The sequence below is a fragment of the Eriocheir sinensis genome, chromosome 9 (genome assembly GCF_024679095.1).
Source record: "Eriocheir sinensis breed Jianghai 21 chromosome 9, ASM2467909v1, whole genome shotgun sequence".
Lineage (NCBI taxonomy): Eukaryota > Metazoa > Arthropoda > Malacostraca > Decapoda > Varunidae > Eriocheir > Eriocheir sinensis.
The window spans coordinates 21,585,040-21,605,038 of record NC_066517.1 but is presented as its reverse complement, the minus strand read 5'-3'; the positions used below and the strand labels follow the sequence as shown (position 1 = coordinate 21,605,038).

Sequence of the window (19,999 nt, the reverse complement as noted above, 5' to 3'; positions counted from 1 at the left end):
CGTGCATTCCTTGTGAGTGAGTCGGTCCGCTTTTTCTCCCTCCCTCGTCTCTTCCTTCCTTTCTTTCCTACACTTCCTTTTACTCCTTCCATTAACACATTCCTTCCTTCTGCCCATCACATTCTCTCTCTCTCTCTCTCTCTCTCTCTCTCTCTCTCTCTCTGAAATTGTCGGATTCTTTCTAATTCTCTGTTTTCTTCTCCTCCTCCTCCTCCTCCTCCTCCTTTTTCACTCTCCACATCTCACTCCTTCCATACCCTTTTATATCCTTCCTTCCATTTCTTTCCTCCTCCCCTCCTTCCCCTCCCCCCCACTCCCCCTTCCCTCCCTCCCTCTCTCCTTCTCCCTTCCTCCCTCCCTCCCTCCCTCCCCACAATGAAAGGCGAGAAGATAATGCCTTTCGTATTTCTTTTTCTCCTCCAGAGTGAGTCTTTTTCTCTCTCGCTTTCAAGTCTTTTTTTTTTCTTTGCCCTTTTTCATTTCCCTCACTCGATTCTTTCCTTTCCTTCCTTTCGCTTCACTTTTTTTTTCTCTACTTTCTTTCCCTTTCCCTCCCTTCACTTCTTTTCCCTTTCCTTCCTTCCCCTTCCCCTCCTTCTCGCTTTCCTTTCTTTTCCATTCCTTTCCTTTCCTTTCCTTTCCTTCCTTCCTTCCTTCCTTCCTTTCCTTTCCTTTCTTTCCTTCCTTCCTTCCTTCCCTTCCTTCCTTCCCCTCCTTTCCTTTCCTTTCTTTCCTTCCTTTCCCTTCCCTTCCTTCCTTATTTCCTTCCGTCTCGTTTCGTTCCCTTCCCTTCCTTTCCCATCCCTTCCTTTCCTTTCTTTCCTTTCCCTTCCCTCCTCTTCCAGTCCCTTCCAATCGATTATTTTCCCTTCTCTTTTAAACCCTTTTCTTTTTTTTCCTTTTCTCCTCTTTTCCTTGCCTCGGCTCTTCCTTTTCTTCCTTTTCTTTCTTTCCTCCTCTCCACTTCACTTCCTTCCTCTTCTCATATCTTCCCTTCCTTTCCTTTCCTTCCCTTCCCTTTGCTTCCCTCTTAACGGAGAAAAAGTTCAAAGTATAGCAATTACTACTACTACTACTACTACTACTACTACTTCTACTACTACTAGTACTACTACTACTACTACTACTACTACTACTACTACTACTACTACTGCCATTATACTACTACTACTGATGTTAATATAATGATGTACTCGTATTTAATTCATGTTTATATAATACACGTTACAAAAGAAAATGGATTGTACTAATATTCCGTTTTCTCTTCTCTTTACAGTTAAAAGGGCAAACTTAAGTGGATCCCAAGGTAAGAAAAGTGGTTGTTTTTTTTCATTATTATTAAGATTATATTGCTCTTTTTTCCTTAGTAATTGAGAGAGTAAGATTTGAGTGTATTTTATTAGATTCACAGACGGAGAGATTTTGATTCTGCTGTTTAATTTTCTCTCCTTTAATATCTCTTCTTTCTTTATCCTCTTCCTCTCCTTGTATATTTCATCATCTTTCTTCTGCTCCTCTGTTCCAAGCTTGTATTGATTCACTTAGTTTTCTCTTTTTCTTATGTCCATTTTACTGCATTTACCCTTCTTGTCATGTTTCTTCTTCTTCTTCTTCTTTTTTCTTCTTTTTCTTTTTTTTCTTTTTCTTTATCTTTTTCTTTTTCTTCTTTTCCTCCTCCTCCTCCTCCTCCTCTTTCTGTACCTCTTCCTCCTCCTCAATAACATCCTCCTCCTTCTCCTGCTAGTCCTCCTCCGCCTCCTTCTTCTCCTCCTCCTCCTCCTCCTCTGTCTTCTTTACTCCTGCCAAGCCAACTCTCCTCCAGGTCTTTCACTGTCACTCCGGAGGCAATTCTCTCTCTCTCTCTCTCTCTCTCTCTCTCTCTCTCTCTCTCTCTCTCTCTCTCTCTCTCTCTCTCTCTCTCTCTCTCTCTCTCTCTCTCTCTCTCTCTCTCTCTCTCTCTCTCTCTCTCTCTCTCTCTCTCTCTCTCTCTCTCTCTCTCTCTCTCTCTCTCTCTCTCTCTCTCATAATGCTGCATGTCAGAGAGAAACAACTCTAGCTATTTTCATGAGATTTTTCTTCTCCTCCTCCTGTCCTCCTCTTCCTCTTCCTCTTCCCCTTCCTCCTCCTAATCTTCCATCTCCTCTTCTCTCTCCTCCTCCTCCTCCTCCCCCTCCTCTTCCTCCTCCCTCCTCTTCCTCTTCCATCCTTTCTTCTTCCTTCCCCTCCACATCCTCCGGCTCTGTTCCTCTGAGTTTATGTTCTTCCTCCTCCTCCTCCTCCTCCTCCTCCTCCTCCTCCTCCTCCTCCTTCTCTTCATTCGTACGAAAATAGAAAAATACAGAATGTTGGTAAACAGGCTGACACACACACACACACACACACTCTCTCTCTCTCTCTCTCTCTCTCTCTCTCTCTCTCTCTCTCTCTCTCTCTCTCTCTCTCTCTCTCTCTCTCTCTCTCTCTCTCTCTCTCTCTCTCTCTCTCTCTCTCTCTCTCTCTCTCTCTCTCTCTCTCTCTCTCTCTCTCTCTCTAATATATTACACACAGACGCATGAGGTAACATATGCAACAAACCCACAACACAAAGAAACACTCCTACCATTGCTGTTATTGTTAGTACTGCGACCCCCTTGTAATCTTGTTGATGACGAGTGTGTTGCGTGCTGAAAGAACAAGAAAGACAAAGTAACATGAGGTAACAAGTCTAACAGAAACACACAACACAAAGCAACACACCTTTTAGTATTTCCACTCAGCTGTATTAGTGTTGTCCCCGAATTCCTATAACTAAAGATTGTGTTGCATTTTGATTAGGTGACACAAAATAACCTGAAGTAACACCTTTAACAGACAACACAAACACACCTTTTACTATTTCCATGAGTGTTGTCCCTGTGATTCTAATCAGTGTGTTGCGTCTTGAATAAGTAACACAAAGTACCCGGTAGTAACACATGTAACAAACACAAAGAAAGACCACCTGCACTCCTTTTTATGGGGCCTTGTTAGTGTTACGACCCTTGTATTCTCTTCGCTGGTGTGTGTGAGTGATGTCTGCTGAATAAGTAACACAGACGCTTGCTTCTGCTCGTAAATAATGCAGGTCATCATCATCAACAGTTGTAATGGTATAAGTAGTAGTAGTAGTAGTAGTAGTAGTAGTAGTAGTAGTAGTAGTAATAATAGTTGTAGTAAAAGTAATAGAACTGGTAGTGGTGATGGTAATAGTGGTAGTAATAGTAAAAGTAGATGTTGTTGTAGTAGTAGTAGTAGTAGATGTAGTAGTAGTAGTAGTAGTAGTAGTAGTAGTAGTAGTAGTAGTAGTAGTAGTAGTAGTAGTAGTAGTCGTAGTCGTAGTCGTAGTAGTAGTAGTAGTAGTTGTAGTAGTAGTAGTAGTAAAGGCAAGACTTAGCAACAGTGTTACGTGGTAGTGGACGTAACCTTTGTCGTGGTGTCTGTCTGTCTGATCAATACGGGGCACGTCATCCACGCCGCTGCTCTTCACACTCACGACACAACACTTTCTTGCTTTAAACATTACCTTCCCGACTTATTGAACGCCTCCTGTCAGTGCCAAGTGAGGTGTTTTTGCTCATTACTCATATTGTTTAATGCTCATATTTTAGCGTCTATTATTTGGACAGGGAAGATATTAATGCATATAAATCATTTCATAGACGGATAGTTTGGTTTTGCCATTATTTAGGCAATTTTAGTACATCTCTCTCTCTCTCTCTCTCTCTCTCTCTCTCTCTCTCTCTCTCTCTCTCTCTCTCTCTCTCTCTCTCTCTCTCTCTCTCTCTCTCTCTCTCTCTCTCTCTCTCTCTCTCTCTCTCTCTCTCTCTCTCTCTGCAATCCTTTTAATCTTTTTCTTCCTGTCAGTCAATCAGACATTAACAAACTTGCTCAACATTGTTTAGTATAATGGATAACCCATTCAGGGCGCTATGCCCTTTTTGTTTCGATTTTTGTCTTTTCATTCTTATACTTTTTTGTGTTTTCCTGATTACTTTTTTTTTCTGTTTAGATCTTGATTCTAAGTTAGTTGTTTGAAAAGCTTCGGCTTAGAAGATGGCTGGTCATGAGACAAATTTTGCTATGTAATTATGATCACAAATAAATGTTTCAAATATTTCAAATGTTAAGCAAATGAATGTTATAATCAGCAAACATCTATCTATCTATCTACCATTCTATATATATCGATATTTATCTATCTCAGTGTGTACTGTTGCCTGGTCATCTAGTCATCTAACTGCGAAAAGGAGGCAACTATAAAATCATTCAGTAACAACACAGTGCCTTGCATAACTTTGATTAAAACTTCACATCCCTCAATACAACTGTTCTGGAAGGAGGTGAGCGACAGGGGTCATCAAGTCATCTGTGTCTGAAGGAGAGGAGACCCAAATTTCAGTTATTTACGGCCTAATACTTTGAGAAACCTCGATAAAGCTTCTGCGAATCTAGGACCGTATTTTCAAACAAATCGCGGCGCACGCACTCACACATGATAGAGCTTTCGTAAGGGTAACAGGTATTTTCACAGGTAGTTTTACGAGCCTGGTGATATTTTAATAAGCTTCCGCACCATGACTGTGAAAAACGCTCTTGAGAACCCGACTTATCTCCTTTTGGACCTTTTTTGACATTTTATTACCTTTACTTTTTTGACCTCTGACCTTTTTGACTTTTTTGACCTTTCTGACCTTTTTCTATCCTTTTTTGACCTTATTGACCTATTTGACATTTTTTAAAACTTTTTTTACCTTTTTGACATTTTTGACCTTTATTCACAGTTTTTACCTCTTACATTTCTTGACCTTTTTTACATTTTTTTTTACCCTTTCGACCTTTTTTTTATCTTTTTGACATTTTTGACCTTTTATTTACCTTTTTTAACTTTTTGACCTTTTGGAAATAGTTGACGGAGCCGAAAGCGTCTCAGAATAGGATCACAGGCAGGAAATTAACAGAAAAGGCGATGGGAAGATGAAGCAAGGGGGGGATAGCAGTGTTTCCTCCTTCCTTCAGTCCATCGCTACGTACCGTTAATGGGAGGAAGGATCAGGAGAGGGTGCAAGGGAGGGGGATGTGGTGGGTCAGCCGTGCTTCCATTAGCTCCGTTTTCCCATTGTTTATTGAGGATTTCCGTCTATTAGGGCGCTGAGCAATGGAGGAGGTTGATAAATGGAGGGACACGTCAGGAGGAGGAGGAGGTGGTGGTGGTGGTGATGGTGGTGGTGGTAGTGGTGGTGGTAGTATTGATGGTGGTGAGGGGAGGTTGGGGAGGAGGAGGATTAGGAGGAAAACGCGTAGAAGAAGGAAGACAAGGGCAAGGTCGAAGATGAAGATCAGAGGAGGAGGAGGAGGAGGAGGGAAGAAGATGAACAGGAAGAGGAAGAAGAAAGATTATATTAGGAAAAAGACGTGTATAGAATAACAGACAAGGACAAGTATGAAGACGAGGAGACAGAGGAGGAAGAAGAACCAGAGGAATTTAGAGAGGGAGAAGGAGAAGGCGGAAGAAAAGAAGAAAATCAGATATCAGGGTGACGAGGTGCAAGCGAATGTAACCAGCCAAGGGAAGGAAGATGAGGAGGAAAAGGCGAATGTACAAATCAGGTAACTTGGGCAAACCAGAAATTAGAGAAGTCGGGGTAGAAAGAGGACCAGGCGGAGATTAGATTAGAGCATTAGAGCATTTACCGGAGCAGGATGGCGTACACTAACATTAGAGGAAGGGAACGCTGTGAAAGGTCTATATTCAGTAGTAGACTAATAATGAATGTAGATAATGTAACTCAAACTACACTTGTCTACCTTTCTCTCTTTCCCTTGCCTCCTCCTCCTCTTCCTTTCCTTATTCCTCTTCTTATATTTTTTTCCTCTCCCTTATTGTCCTTCGTTCCTTCCCAAATTACATCCCTTCCCATTATCACTTTTCTACCTTTCCCTCTTTCTCTTGTCTTCTCCTCCTCTTCCTTCCCTTCTAACTCCTCTTTTCTTTCTCTTCTTATATATTTTTTCTCTCCCTTCATGTCCTCCCTTCCTTCCCAAATTACATCCCTTTCCATTATCACTTTTCTACCTTCCCTCTTTCTCTTGCCTTCTCCTCTTCCTTCCCTTCATACTCTCTACTCTTTCTCATCCTTATTCTATCCAAAATCCTTTATGCACGAGTTAACCAGCATCTTCATTCTTTCATCCCTTCCGCTGGTAGACTATGGAACAGCCTTTCTTCGTCTGTATTTCCTCCTGCCTATGTCTTTAACTCCTACAAGAGGAGAGTATCAGGACACCTCTTCACCCGAAATTGATCTCTCTAGTGTTCTCTCCTTCTTTCTGCTTTTGTTCGGAGAAGCTTCTAGCGGGATTTATTTATTGTTGTGTTTGTTATGCCTTTGAGTTGCCTTCTTTACTGTAGAAAATAAATACAACATAGATAAACATAATTAACTTTTACTAATAACTCCCTTTCTTTTCTCCATTCCAGCCGACCAGTTGAACAGCTATGTAACCCTCAAACTCCAAAATGTCAAATCGACTACAGTGTGCGTCAAGGGGGCCCAACCTCGATGGGAGCAAGACTTCCTCTTGTGAGTACACCCGTGTGGCAGTTGGTCTTGTCTGTGTGTCTGTACCGCGGTGTGAGTGTTGGGCATTCCCCGTGTCCTTCCCACTGTGTGAGTCATACAGCACGATACGCTATGCCACACCAAACGAAGAGTTCTGGATAAAAATAAGTTACAGGGTTTGGTTTAATAATGCTGGTGTACTATTTCTGGTCATCCAACTCTGGGTAAAAATGAGTTACGTTTTTTTTTAATAATTCTGGTTTACTATTTCTGGTCCACCAATTCTGGATAAAAATGAGTTATGGGGTTTGGTTTAATAATTCTGGTTTACTATTTCTGGTCCACCAATTCCGAGTAAAAATGAGTTACGGGGTTTGGTTTAATAATTCTGGTTTACTATTTCTGATTAAGGAATTCTGGGTAAAACTGAGTTGCGGGGTTAGGTTTAATAATAATGCTGGTTGACTATTTCTGGTTCACCAATTCTGGATAAAAATAAATTACGGAGTTACGTTTGGTTTAATAATTCTGGCTTACTATTTCTGGTCAATCAATTCTGCATGAAAGTGAGTTACGGGCTTTGTCTTTTTATTTAGGTTCACTGTTTCTGGTTAAAGAATTCTGGGTGAATCTGAGTTGTGGGGTTTGGTTTAATAATGCTGGTTGACTATTTCTGGTCCACCAATTCAGGGTAAAAATGAGTTACCGGGTAAGGTTTAATAATTCCGGTTCACTAGTTATGGTCCAACAATTCTGGTTAAAAATGAGTTGCGGGGCTAAGCTTAATAATGCTGGTTGACTTTCTGGTCCACCAATGCAAGGTAAAAATTAGTTACTGGGTTAGGTTTAATAATTCCGGTTCATTCGTTCTGGTCCAACAATTCAGGGTAAAAATGAGTTGCGGGGTTCAGTTGATGTCCCCGACCTCCAGTTGACGTTTGGTTGGGAATATTGATTGATGATGAAGTGCAGTGTTTTCATCAGATGGGCAATAAATTTCAGCCAAGCATGTTTTTTTTTCTTCATAGCGTCTAAATATTGATCGTGGTGAAGGCTGTCAGAGCAAAGGGTGTCCAGGAATGTTTTAATAAAGGCAGCACCTGTATGTGTCTGTCTGCTTGTTTTGTATGCAGTCAGGCCATCTGTTATAAGTCTACGGTGAATCGATCGAACATTTCACTTACATACCTCTACCCGTGTGTGTGTGTGTGTATGTGTGTGTGTGTGTGTGTGTGTGTGTGTGTGTGTGTGTGTGTGTGTGTGTGTGTGTGTGTGTGTGTGTGCGTGCGTGTGTGTGCGTGAGAGGGCGTTTAAATGTTTCATCTTTCCGTGCCAATACACACGGTTGCAATATGAAAATGACAGCGCACACACACACACACACACACACACACACACACACACACACACACACACACACACACACACACACACACACACACACACACACACGCACACACACACACTTTTTCTTTTTCATTGTTTCAAGTACGCTAGTGAGAAGAGCAGAAGAGGGAGGAGGAGGAGGAGGAGGAGGAGGAGGAGGAGGAGGAGGCTAAGGATCAAGAAAAATGAAGGAGTAAGTCGCCTTGTTATCCATTTTTGAAAGAGAGAGAGAGAATTATGCGTGATCAGGAACGAGGAAGTAAAAGGGAAAAAAGGAAAATAACGACACGTGATAAAGATGAGAAAGTCGACGATATATGAGAACCTTCCTTTGTGTGTGTGTGTGTGTGTGTGTGTGTGTGTGTGTGTGTGTGTGTGTGTGTGTGTGTGTGTTTGTTGCTTGCTGCTGCTTTCTCATTCCTCTCCCTCCTTTATTTTCTCCCTTCCTCTTTTTATCCACTCTTTCTTCCTTCTTACACTCCACATGAAGGAAGAGAGGAAGGAAGACTAAAGTGAAGAGGATATGGTGGGTTTCTTCTTCTTCTTCTTCTTCTTTTTCTTCTTCTTCTTCATCTGCTTTTCTTCTTCTTCTTCTTCTTTTTCTTCTTGTTCTTGTTCTTCTTGTTCTTGTTCTTCTTGTTCTTCTTGTTCTTCTTCTTCTTCTTCTTCTTCTTCTTCTTCTTCTTCTATCCTATCCTATCCTTAATCCTATTCCTGGTATTCTCTCCCTCCTGTTCTTTGTCCTCTTTCTTTGTCCACTATTCCTCTTCCTCCCTCTATGCCTTCCTGCCTCCTCCTCTTCTTCCCTTCCCCCCCCTTCCCCTCCTCCCCTGCTAACTTCGTCTGCTCTCCTTCCTTCACTCACTCTCTCCTATCTCCCTTTCCGCTTCCTAGTTAACTCTCTCTCTCCCATTCCTAATTCTCTCTTGTCTACTGCTCCTCTTCTGTTTCTACCTTCCTTCCTCCCATTAAAGTCCCCCCCCTCTCCCCCCCTTGCCCTCTCTTCTGCTCCCTCCCCCCCTGCCTCCTCCCCTGCCCCCTGCCTCGCCCTCCTTTCATTCATGTGTGTTGCCGGGGCGTCGCTGTGTCCTGATGGTGACGTCACTGCAGCCTCTGACGTCACTAGAGCATAGAGGCCTTTCTCTCTCTCTCTCTCTCTCTCTCTCTCTCTCTCTCTCTCTCTCTCTCTCTCTCTCTCGCTCTCGTTCTCGTTCTTGCTCTTGTATATGTTTTTTTTTTGTGATTATTATAGTTGGTGTGTTTAATTTCCCGTTTTCTTTGGTTTTTGTTGTCATAGTGATTTTTTTCTTTTGTTGCGTGAGTCTTTTTCTTCCTTCTCCTCCTCCTCCTCCTCTTCCTCCTTCTCTTTTTCTTTCTTCCTCTTTTTCATCGTCATCTACTTCCTCCCCCCTGACTTCTGCTTATCCTCTTCTTCTTCCTCCTCCTCCTCCTCCTCCTCTGCCTACTCCTCCTCCTCCTGGTGACCTGTCCCTCCATTTATCACTACCAGCAAAGCATGACAAAAACTAGTTATTTTGAGAGGGAGGAGGAGGAGGAGGAGGAGGAGGAGGAGGAGGAGTTGGAGGGGCAGTAAAACGAAAGGAAGGGAGGAGGAGGAGGAGGAGGAGTAGGAGTAAGACGGGAGGAAGGAAGAAAGAGGAGGAGAAGGAAGAGGAGGAGGGAGATGAGGAGGAGGAGGAGGAGGAGGAGGAGGGAGAAGGGGAGAGAAAATAAATGACATCTCGGAAGTAATTGAAAAAGATAAAGTAAGAAGAGAGAGAGAGAGCATGCCAGTCACACACAGACACACTCAGTAAAAACATCGAAGTTGATTGAAAGTCGTTTATTGGGCTTCAAATGGGGTGGAGTGAGGTTGCTGCCGGAGAGGTCAAGGTCACTGAATGTCGGTCAGGTCAAGGTCACAGAGGTCAAGGTCACGGAGGGGAAGGGTCATTGAGGGGAGCAGTGTATATTTTTTTCTCATTTTTTCTGTTATGATCGGCGAGGTCAGGGTCATCGAATGTAGGTCAGGTCAAGCTCACGGTAAGGTCAAAAAGTCATGGAAGAGAAGGTCATCATGGAGGGAGGTTGAGTGTTTTTTTCTTTTTCTTTTTTATGTTTTTTTTTTTGTTTGTTAGGTTTGTTTTTTCTTTCCTTTTTTTCTTGTTTTTTTTTTCCTTTTTTGTTTGCTTTTATATTTTTGTTTATATTTTTTTCTTTCCTCATTTTTTCTTGTTTTTTATGTTAGGTTTGTTTTTTTCCTTCCTTATTTTTTCTTGTTTTTTTTTCCTTTTTTTGTTTGCGTTTTATATGTTAGGCTTATGTTGTGTTTTTGTATTTTCTTTTTTCCTTATTTTTCATCGTTTTTTTGCTTCCTCTCTTTTAATCTTTTTTCCCCCGTTTGTTCTGTTTTGTTTTCCTCTTTTCCTTTTTTTCCCTCTTCTCTTATGATTCATTTTGTTGATACGTTAGACTTATGTTCACGTTATTTTCCTTCTCTTTTTATCTCTCTATTTCTTTTTTTTTATTCTTTTTCCATCTGTGATTTATTTGTTCTTCTTCTATTCCCTTTTTTCTTCCTGTTTCCCTTTTCAACGTTTTTATTCCTTTTTATTCTCTGTTTCTCTTTCTCTTTAATGCTCTCTTTCCATACTTGATTTTTTGTCTTCTCCTTTTCTCTCTCTTTTCTTCCTTCCTCTTTTTTATTCCTATTTCCATCTCATATTTCCTTCTCTTCTCCCTTCCTTCCTTCACTCATCTCTCCCTTTCCCCTCCTTGCATTATTTTTTAAACTTTCTTTTTAATTTCTCCTCTCCCTCCCTTCCTCCACTCTGTTCCCTCCCTGACCCTTCCCTTCCCTACTCCTCCCTCCTCTCCCTTTCCCTCCCCTCCCCTCCCTTCCCGCCTCTTCCCTCCTCTCCCCTTCCCTCCCCTCCCTCCCCTCCTTCCTCTTCCCCAAATCCCCTCAGTCAACAAGTTTTAATGATGGACTCACCCCTCGACACTTCACTCCCCTTCCCCTCCTCTTCCTCCTCTTCCTCTTCTTCCCCCTCTTCCCTTCTCTTCTCCTCCACTTCTTCCTCTTGCAGACTTTCTTGATCCCATTCACCTGCTCTTTCTCTTTCTCCCTCTCTTTTGTTCTCTCTCTCATCACCCATTTCTTTTCCTTATCTTTTTCTCCTCTCCTCCTCCTCCTCCTCCTCTTTATTCTGTTCTTCTCTTCCTCTTCTTTTCTCCTTTCCACTCCTTTTGTTTTTTTTCTTTCCTCCCTTCTTTTTTTATCTCTACATCTTCGACATCTCCTCCTCCTCCTCCTTTTTATTCTGTTCTTCTCTTCCTCTTCTCCTTTCCACTCCTTTTGTTTTGTTTCTTTCCTCCCTTCTTTTTTTTATCTCTACATCTTCGACATCTCTTCCTCCTCCTCCTCCTCCTCCTCCTCCTCCTCCTCCTCCTCGGTATCTCACGCCTCATCTATAGAAAATAAGTCAATACGTTTTTCCGTTTTCTTTTTCCAGGCAGGACTCAAGTAGATAAAGTTACCTGGCCCACCTTTTTATTTATTCGTTCTATTAAATTTCACTTTTTTTTTCCTCCTTATCTGGTTTCCTTTTTATGCCTTTTGGATGTAATGTTGTTTTTGGTCTTTATTTTCCTCTTGTTGTTTTTCTTATTGTTCTTGTTGTTTTTGTTCTTTTTCTTATACTTTATTTTTTTCCTTAGATAATGTTTGTGATTTTTTTTCTTTCTTTGAATAGTTTTCCTTCTTATTTCGTTACCTTTTCTCCATCTTTTCCTCCTCCTTTTCTTCCTTCATCTCTTTCTCCTCTTCCTTCTACCCTTCTTCTCCTCCTCCTCCTCCTCTTCATCATCATCATCATCATCATTTCATCCTGTGCTTTTCATTTATTATCCTCCTTCTTTCCTCTGTATCTTATCTTCCTTCTTTTCCTCCTTCATCTCTTTTTCCTCTTCCTCCAACCCCCCTTTTCCTCCTCCTCCTCCTCATCATCATCATCATCATCATCATTCTTTCATCCTTTACTCTTCATTTACTTCCCTCCTTCCTTTTCTCTGTACTTACCTCTCTCCTTCACTTCCTCCTTTCCTTCCTTTTCTTCCATGACCTCTCCTTCCTTTTCCTTCCTTCTCTCCTTTCCCTTCGTATCCTTGTTTCCTATCCTTCTGTCCCTTCCCTTCTCTTTATCCCATTTCTACCATTCTTTCCCTTCCCTCCTCCTCTTTACCATAACCTTTCCTTCATATTCATAATCATATTCTTCTTTCCTCTCCCTTCTCACATTCCTTCCTTCCTTTCCTTCCTCTTCCTTACCTTACTTTCCTTACCTTACCTGCCTTCCCCACCTCTCTTTCCCTTCCCTCCTCCCTTTGTCATAACCCTTCCTTCCCTTCATATTCTTCCTTCCTCTCCCTTCTTCCTTCCCTTCCTTCCTCTTCCTTACCTCACTTACCTTACCTTACCTTACCTGCCTCTCCTACCTGGTTCCCTTCGTTCCCACCTTCATTAGATCTCTTCACACCTGTTCTGTTGTGAATTATTGGAGGCAATCACCTTCCTCAGCCTCCCAAATGACCCTTTCGCTCGTACAGGTGCAATAGGTAATCTCAGGTAATTAACAGGTGCGTTCTGCGAGCTGGAAGGGGAGGAAGAGGAAGAGCAGGAAGGGAAGGAGCTGGAAAATGTGGAAAGAGGACGTAAGAATTAAGAGGAGTATGAGAGGAGAAACAGGGAAAGGAAAATAAGGGAAGAGGAGAAACAGGAAAAAAGGAAGAAAAATGAAAGAACTGGGAGGAGAGAGAAAGAGAGAAGAGGGGGACATGAAAATAAAGAAGGGAAAAAGGGGGGGAAAGGACTAAGAATGAGGAGAATAAAGAAGAGAAACAAAAGAAAGACGAAGAAGAGGAAGAAAGGAAGGAGGTGAAAATTGAGGAAAGAGAAAGTTAGAATTGAGAGGAGAAAGAAGAGAGAAGGGAAACAGGAAAAGGAAGAAGAGGAAAAAGAGGGAGAAGGTCTAAGGAAAAGGAAAATAAGGAAAAGAAGGAAGAGAAAGAAGGGGGAAAAGGAGGAAGAGAAAGAGATTAAAAGGAATTATCGTATTTTACTCTTATTCTTCCTTTTTTATTCTCTATCCGTGTTCATGAGCGTAAATCCAAACACAAACACACACACACACACACACACACACACACACACACACACACACACACACACACACACACACACACACACACACACACCAGACAGACAGACACAAATGCCCTTCCATAACTCACTAAACAAATCTATTCTTAATGTATTGATTCCCTACAACGCAGATTTATTTTTTCGTTTACATTTGCATACAGAGAGAGAGAGAGCGTACACTAATTAGCTGCACTCATCTCTCTCTCTCTCTCTCTCTCTCTCGTTCTCTTATTCTGTTTGTGCAATGATTAGCTAGTGAAGCGTTTGTCTGTGTCTGTTTGTCTTGCTTTGCTTTACTCTTTTTCTTTCTCTCTTTTGAAGTTTGGAAGTTTTCTCGTCTTTTCTTTGATCGCTCTAACCTTTTTCTTCCTGTTCTTTCTCTTCTTGTTTTTCTTGTTCTTGTTTTCTGTTTCTCTCTCTCTCTCTCTCTCTCTCTCTCTCTCTCTCTCTCTCTCTCTCTCTCTCTCTCTCTCTCTCTCTCTCTCTCTCTCTCCTAATTGTGCTTCTCCTCCCCAGTAACCTTTTATTTTCCTCTCGTTTCTCTCCCCTCCCCCCCTCTCTCCCTCCTTCCCTCCCTCCCTTCCTCCTCCTCTTTCCCTCCTTCCTTCCCTCCCCTCTCTTCTTCTCTCCCTCCTCTCTTCTTTCCTCCTTCCCTCCTACTTGATCTAAATATATCCTTCCATCCAGATGTCTCCTCTGTACCTCCTTCTCTACCTCCTCCTCCTCCTCCTCCTCCTCCTTCTCTTCTTCTTCACTCTCCTCCTCCTCTCCTATTTTCTTTTTTGTTTTCTTCTTCTTTTTCTTCTTCTTCTTCTTCTTCTTCTTCTTCTTCTTCTTCTTCTTCTTCTTCTTCTTCTTCTTCTTCTTCATAATAATAATAATAATAATAATAATAATAATAATAATAATAATAATAATAATAATTTTCCTCCTCCTCCTCCTCCTCCTCCTCCTCCTCCTCTTCCTCCTTCTCCTCCTCCTCCTCCTCATATCCAACTAGGGATAAGAAGTTTTTCCCAGTATAACTCGGCTCTTGAGAGAGAGAGAGAGAGAGAGAGAGAAGAACATGTTAAGGATAGAAGCTTTTCTTCGTGGGATTTGTTGCGCAAGGAGATCATTTTTCGTGCCCCGAACACTTTCTAATTTAGCAATATCCTTTTGCATGGGGGGGGACAAACTGTACGCATATTAAATCCTCTGAGAGAGAGAGAGAGAGAGAGAGAGAGAGAATACACTAGAGGCGGGGAAGGACAGAGAAAAAGGAAGAGGAGGAGGAAAAGGAGGGAGAGGAGGAGAATGCAAATTAAAATGTTGGAGCCTGTCATTAATGTGGAAATTTCTCAACTCCTAAATCACTTATGTCATCCTCCTCTCCACAGATACTAACGTCATGATACCTGATCTATATTAAAGAGGACAGAACTGCAATGCGTAATCGGAATGAGGTCAAACTAATATATCTTGGGGATGACTTCAGCGCTTCTATTGCTTAAGCTCCTTGGTTGTGAAATTCAATACCATGTTTGCGTGTCTTAGCTTAGATGCAATGAGGTCTTGGATGGAGATCAGAGCCGTATTCAGATTTTTTTACCATTGATTTGCACTCATTGCTTTCTACTCCTAAGCCACGCCCTGATCCACTTCATCACTTTACCATCCATGCCTTGAGTCCGTAATCGTAAAACAGTTAATGATGAGGAACTCTGGTGAGTGAAAATGAATGAAATTGTGAAAATATGAATAAGAGGAAGAAAAGAGAAGAAAAGGAACAGAAGAACAAGAAAAGAGAAAGTGAACGAAGAAATAAATAAATAAGTGAGAAAGAATTAGAAAAATAACACCAAAACATGCGTGGTAATTTTCATCTGTCGCTTCATCCTCACCTTCTTTGTTATATAGAAGAGCAAAAGCCTGGTAAGACACGACCTTCCCCGCTGCGAGTCGTGAATTAATGTGGGTCTCTAGATGATCCCGAATGCTCCCGGCAATTATCAAGTCCACCATCTTGCCAATTACCGCTGTTACGCTAATTGGATGGTGATTAGGAATGATTAGTTTATTCCCCCTTCTTGAAAATTGGTGTTAAACTTGCAGTCTCTTATAAACGAGGCACGGAACAGCAAATAGATAGATAGATAGATAGATAGATAGATAGATAGATAGAGAGAGAGAATAATATGATGCTAATGAGTCACCAGACCTAGAGAAAGGAGAACCGGGACTTAAAGGGAAGGACTCAGAAGGCAGGAGGGAAGAGAGAAGAGGGAGGAGGGAAGGAAGAGAAGAGAAGGAAAATGGAAGATTAGGAGGTGGGAGAGAGAGAGAGAGAGAGAGAGAGAGAGAGAGAGAGGAAGGAGAGAGAGAGGAAGGAGAGAGAGAGGAAGGAGAGAGAGAGGAGGGAGATGGAGGAGGAATTTTTACAAAGAAATGAGAGGTGCTTTAGAGTGCAGAGGAGGAGGAGGAGGAGGAGGAGGACAAGGAGGAGGAGGAGGAGTGGATTAGGAAGGTTGGGATTCGGGTGAAGAAAAGAAAGGATATGAAATTATTATTATTATTATTATTATTATTATTATTATTATTATTATTATTATTATTATTATTATTATTATTATTATTATTATTATTATTATTATTATTATTATTATTATTATTATTTCTACTACTACTACTACTACTACTACTACTACTACTACTACTACTACTACTACTATATTTATTGTTGTTGTTTTTGTTATTATTATAATTCTTCTCATCATTAACAGTACTGATAGATAATCATCATTAGTTGTATTAACATAACATTTTTCCTTTATTAAAACTTGCTTTGCTTCCTGTCTGCTCTCTAGGCGATAAGCAAACACACACACACACACACACACACACAGACACGCATACATACCCCCCCACACACAAACCCCTCCTCTCCCCCTCATTCCACCCCCACACACCACCTCGTTAGTAAATTAAGTAGTGCAACATTGCTTTAAACATCAACACCATAAACTCTCACTGAACAGGTTTAATCCTCATCACATTAATTATAACTTGACGAACAGACCGATGCACCTCGAGACTCGTGGACGGGACGGGCAGGTGAGGACAGGTGGAAGAGAGCGAGGGAAGGAAACGCAGAACAGGAGGAAAGAGAATGAAGGAAGGAAAAGGATGGGAAATAGGAATAGGAAGAAGGAGTGGGGGAGAGATCAGACGAAGAAGAGGGTGGAAAGTGGAAGATGGGAGGTGGGAGAGAGACTGTAAAGAATGGAAAAGGAAGGGAAAAGATTGCAAAAGATGGAAAGAATGAGAAACGGAAAAGGAAAGTGGGAAGGTGAATGAGAGGCCGGGGGAAGGAAAAGACAGGAATTAGGTAAATAAAGAAGGAAAGTGGGAGAGACAAGAGGAGAGAGAGATTTTGGTGGTGGTGGTGGTGGTGGTGTTGAAGAGTAAGCAAGACGTGGTGATGGTGATGGGGTGTTGGAGGTGATTAGTGTTGGTGTTGGTGGTGGTGGTTGTGATGGTGGTGTATGTGTTGTTGTTGTTGTTATTGTTGTTGTTGGTGGTGGTGGAGGTGGAGGTGGTGGTGGTGGTGGTGGTTGTGATGGTGGTGTATGTGTTGTTGTTGTTGTTATTGTTGTTGTTGTTGGTGGTGGAGGTGGATTTGGTGGTGGTGGTGGTGGTTGTGATGGTGGCGCATGTGTTGTTGTTGTTGTTCGTGGTGGTGGTGGTGGTGGAGGTGCTCAGGTGTGTCCTCATTAACGTGGAGTGTTACCTGGCTCTCATAGGTGATCACAAGTTACAAACACACACACACACACACACACACACACACACACACACACACACACACACACACACACACACACACTTTACGCTATATTCTCTTTAAAGTCGCGTGTTTCATTCTCCCAGCATATTTTTCGTTTATTTGTTTCATTTTAATTGTTTTTTTTTTTCGTGGTAATAAATATTCTTCCATTTTCTCTTCTTTTTTTTTGCAGTAAGTAGTTTTTTTTTCACTTTTTTCATTTCAGTCATTTTTTTCCATGGTATTAAATAGTCTTCCATTTTTCCGTTCATATTTCAGGTTTTCCTCCTCCTCCTCCTCCTCCTCCTCCTCCTCCTCCTCCTCTTCCTGTTATTTTCTACTGTTTTCTTTTTAATTTGTGTTTTTTCCCCCAGCATTATAGTTTTTATATGCAAGTTTTTTTCCATTCACCTGCGCAGTTTTTTTTTTTTCAATTTCTATTCGTGAGTAATTATTTATAGCATTCTGGATTTCCTTCATGTTTGTTTGTTTATATATAGGTGACGCCCCCTCCGTCGTATGCCCCTGTGATTGATTGATTGATACACACACAAACACACTCAATCACACACACACACACACACACACACACACACACACTCATATCTATCTATCTATTTATCCAACTATCCATCATCTCTCTCTCGTACATAAATTTCTCATTATCATATAACAAAATTAATAAAGATGTAATTACTGAACGTCTGAGTCTCCCGGGTTCAACGTCCGCTCCTTTGTGTACCTGACAAGCTCGTGTTACTTTCGCTTGTGTGTAAAAATAATCTGAATGTCTAACGTCCTTCAATTACACACACACAGAGTAAATATGTAATCCAATCTTTCTTTATTGCAGCAGAGGTTCAATGCCCCTGAATAATCCTTTTCTTTTTTAGAATATATATTTATTCCGATTTTTTTTTGTCAAATACGTCTAGTTACAAGGAAATGAGAACAAAGCAAATAAGAATAAGAAGACTAACAACAACATCATCAGCAACAACAACAACAACAACAACAACAACAACAACAACAACAACAACAACAACAACAACAACAACAGTCTTTCATGTAACAACAACAACAACAACAACAACAACAACAACAACAACAACAACAACAACAACAGTCTTCCATGTAACAACAACAACAACAACAACAGTCTTCCATGTAACAACAACAACAACAACAACAACAACAACAACAACAACAACTATTATAACAACAACAGTTTTACATGTCGTCATCATCACCATCCTCATCACCATCATCACCATCATCATCATCATCATCATCCAACCGCTACTCAACTCATATCAAACAGGTTCAATGTCATTTTTTTCCCTTTCATTATTTCCATTTTTCTATCTTTTTTTTTCCGCTGTATCTCGTCAGGTCAAAAGAAGATTCCTCGCTGTAAGACAAAAAAAGAAAAAAGAAAATCCAGGTACTCTGATGAAGCGTTACCTGGAATTCATACCTGAGCGCCTTACGTAAGCGTGTCAGGTGAGGAGAAGGAGGAGGAGGAGGAGGAGGACGAGGAGGAGGAAGATAAGTAAGAGACTGGAAATGAAGAATGGTGAGGAGGAAGGAAGGGAAGGTAGAAGGAGCAATACGAACACGAAGAAGAAGAAGAGGAAGAAGAAGAAGAAGAAGAAGAAGAAGATACGGGAAATGAAGAATGGTGAGAAGAAAGGAGTAGAAAGAGAGGAAGGGAGGGTAAAAGGAGCAGGGAAGAGGAACAGAAAAGAGGAAAAAAGAGTAAGAAGAATGGTAATGAAAGCAAATGGAGAAAAGATTAGGAGAGAAAGTAAGAAGAAGAAAAGTAGGAGGAAGGAGGGAAAAAAGAAAGGAGGAGAAAGAGGAAAATGAAGAGGAAATAAAAATTGGACGGAGAAACAAAGAAAGTAGGTTAGTAGAGGTAAATTGAAGAAGAAGAAAAAGCAGAAGAAGAAGAAGAAGAAGAAGAAAAAGAAGAAGAAGAAGAAGAAGAAGAAGAAGAAGAAGAAGAAGATGAAGAAAAAGATGAAGAAGAAGAAGAAAAAGATGAAGAAAAAGAAGAGTCCAGGGAAGCTATTCTGATTTACATGAAAGAATAAAGAAAGGAAGTAAACGACAGGGATAAAGATAGGGATTAGGAGGGGGATAGGAAAGAATGGAAGGACAGGAAATGAGAGGGAAGAAAGAAGTAGGAGGAAAGAGACGAAGAGGAAAGGGAGATGAGGGTTGGAATTTGTGAAGAAAAGCAGAAAGAAGACAATAGGAAAACGAGAAAGAAGGAAGAGAAAGGATCGAAAGGATGAAAGAAGTAGAAAGGGAAAGGAAAGAAAGAAAAGAAGGATGGAAGAGGGGAGGGGACGGAAGAAGAAAAAAAAATAGGAGAAAAAGAAAGGAGAGGGAAAGGGAGATGAAAAAGGGTAGAAGGAAAGACCTGAGATTGTTCTGGTGTGGTTGAGGAAAGAGAAAAAAAAAATCCATCCTTTTGAGCAGACTGATTATAAAACGTGGAGGGACTTCCGTGTGTGTGTGTGTGTGTGTGTGTGTGTGTGTGTGTGTGTGTGTGTGTGTGTGTGTGTGTGTGTGTGTGTGTGTGTGTGTATGTTCTTTGTGGTGTACTTAAATAAACGTCGTTGATGCCTGAAAACCCAAAAAATCTTCCAATAAAACTCAATATTATTCACTTTAAAAAAATCTACGGTACCGTCAAGCCATATTTCAGTATCTTGACCAAGCTTAGAGCGATCATTGTTTATTCTCCTTCCTCTACGCACCATTTCGTATCTTGTATAAGGAAAGGAAAAGAGAAAGGAAAAGAGGGAAAGAAGAGTGGAGGGAACTGAAGAAGAAAAAGAAAACAAGGGAAGGAAAGGAGAGAGAAAGGGAAATGAAAAAGGGAGGAAGGAAGGGACTAAGGTTCTTCTGGGGTGGATAAGAAAAGAAAAAAATATCTGGCTTCTGGAGGGACTGATTATTAAGCGTGGAGAGACTTCCGTGTGTGTGTGTGTGTGTGTGTGTGTGTGTGTGTGTGTG

The 19,999-nt window shown here is 41.2% G+C and overlaps 1 protein-coding gene across 1 annotated transcript in view; it reads left to right on the top strand.

The window, feature by feature from the left end:
• The first annotated feature begins 1,278 nt into the window (after window positions 1-1,278).
• Window positions 1,279-19,999, top strand: part of LOC126996136 (uncharacterized) — an 88,653-nt gene continuing 69,932 nt past the window's right edge. Inside the window, exons 1-2 of the mRNA XM_050856347.1 lie at window positions 1,279-1,306; window positions 6,497-6,599. The gene's annotated coding sequence lies outside the window, so the exon portion shown is untranslated. The remainder of the gene's footprint in view (window positions 1,307-6,496; window positions 6,600-19,999) is intronic.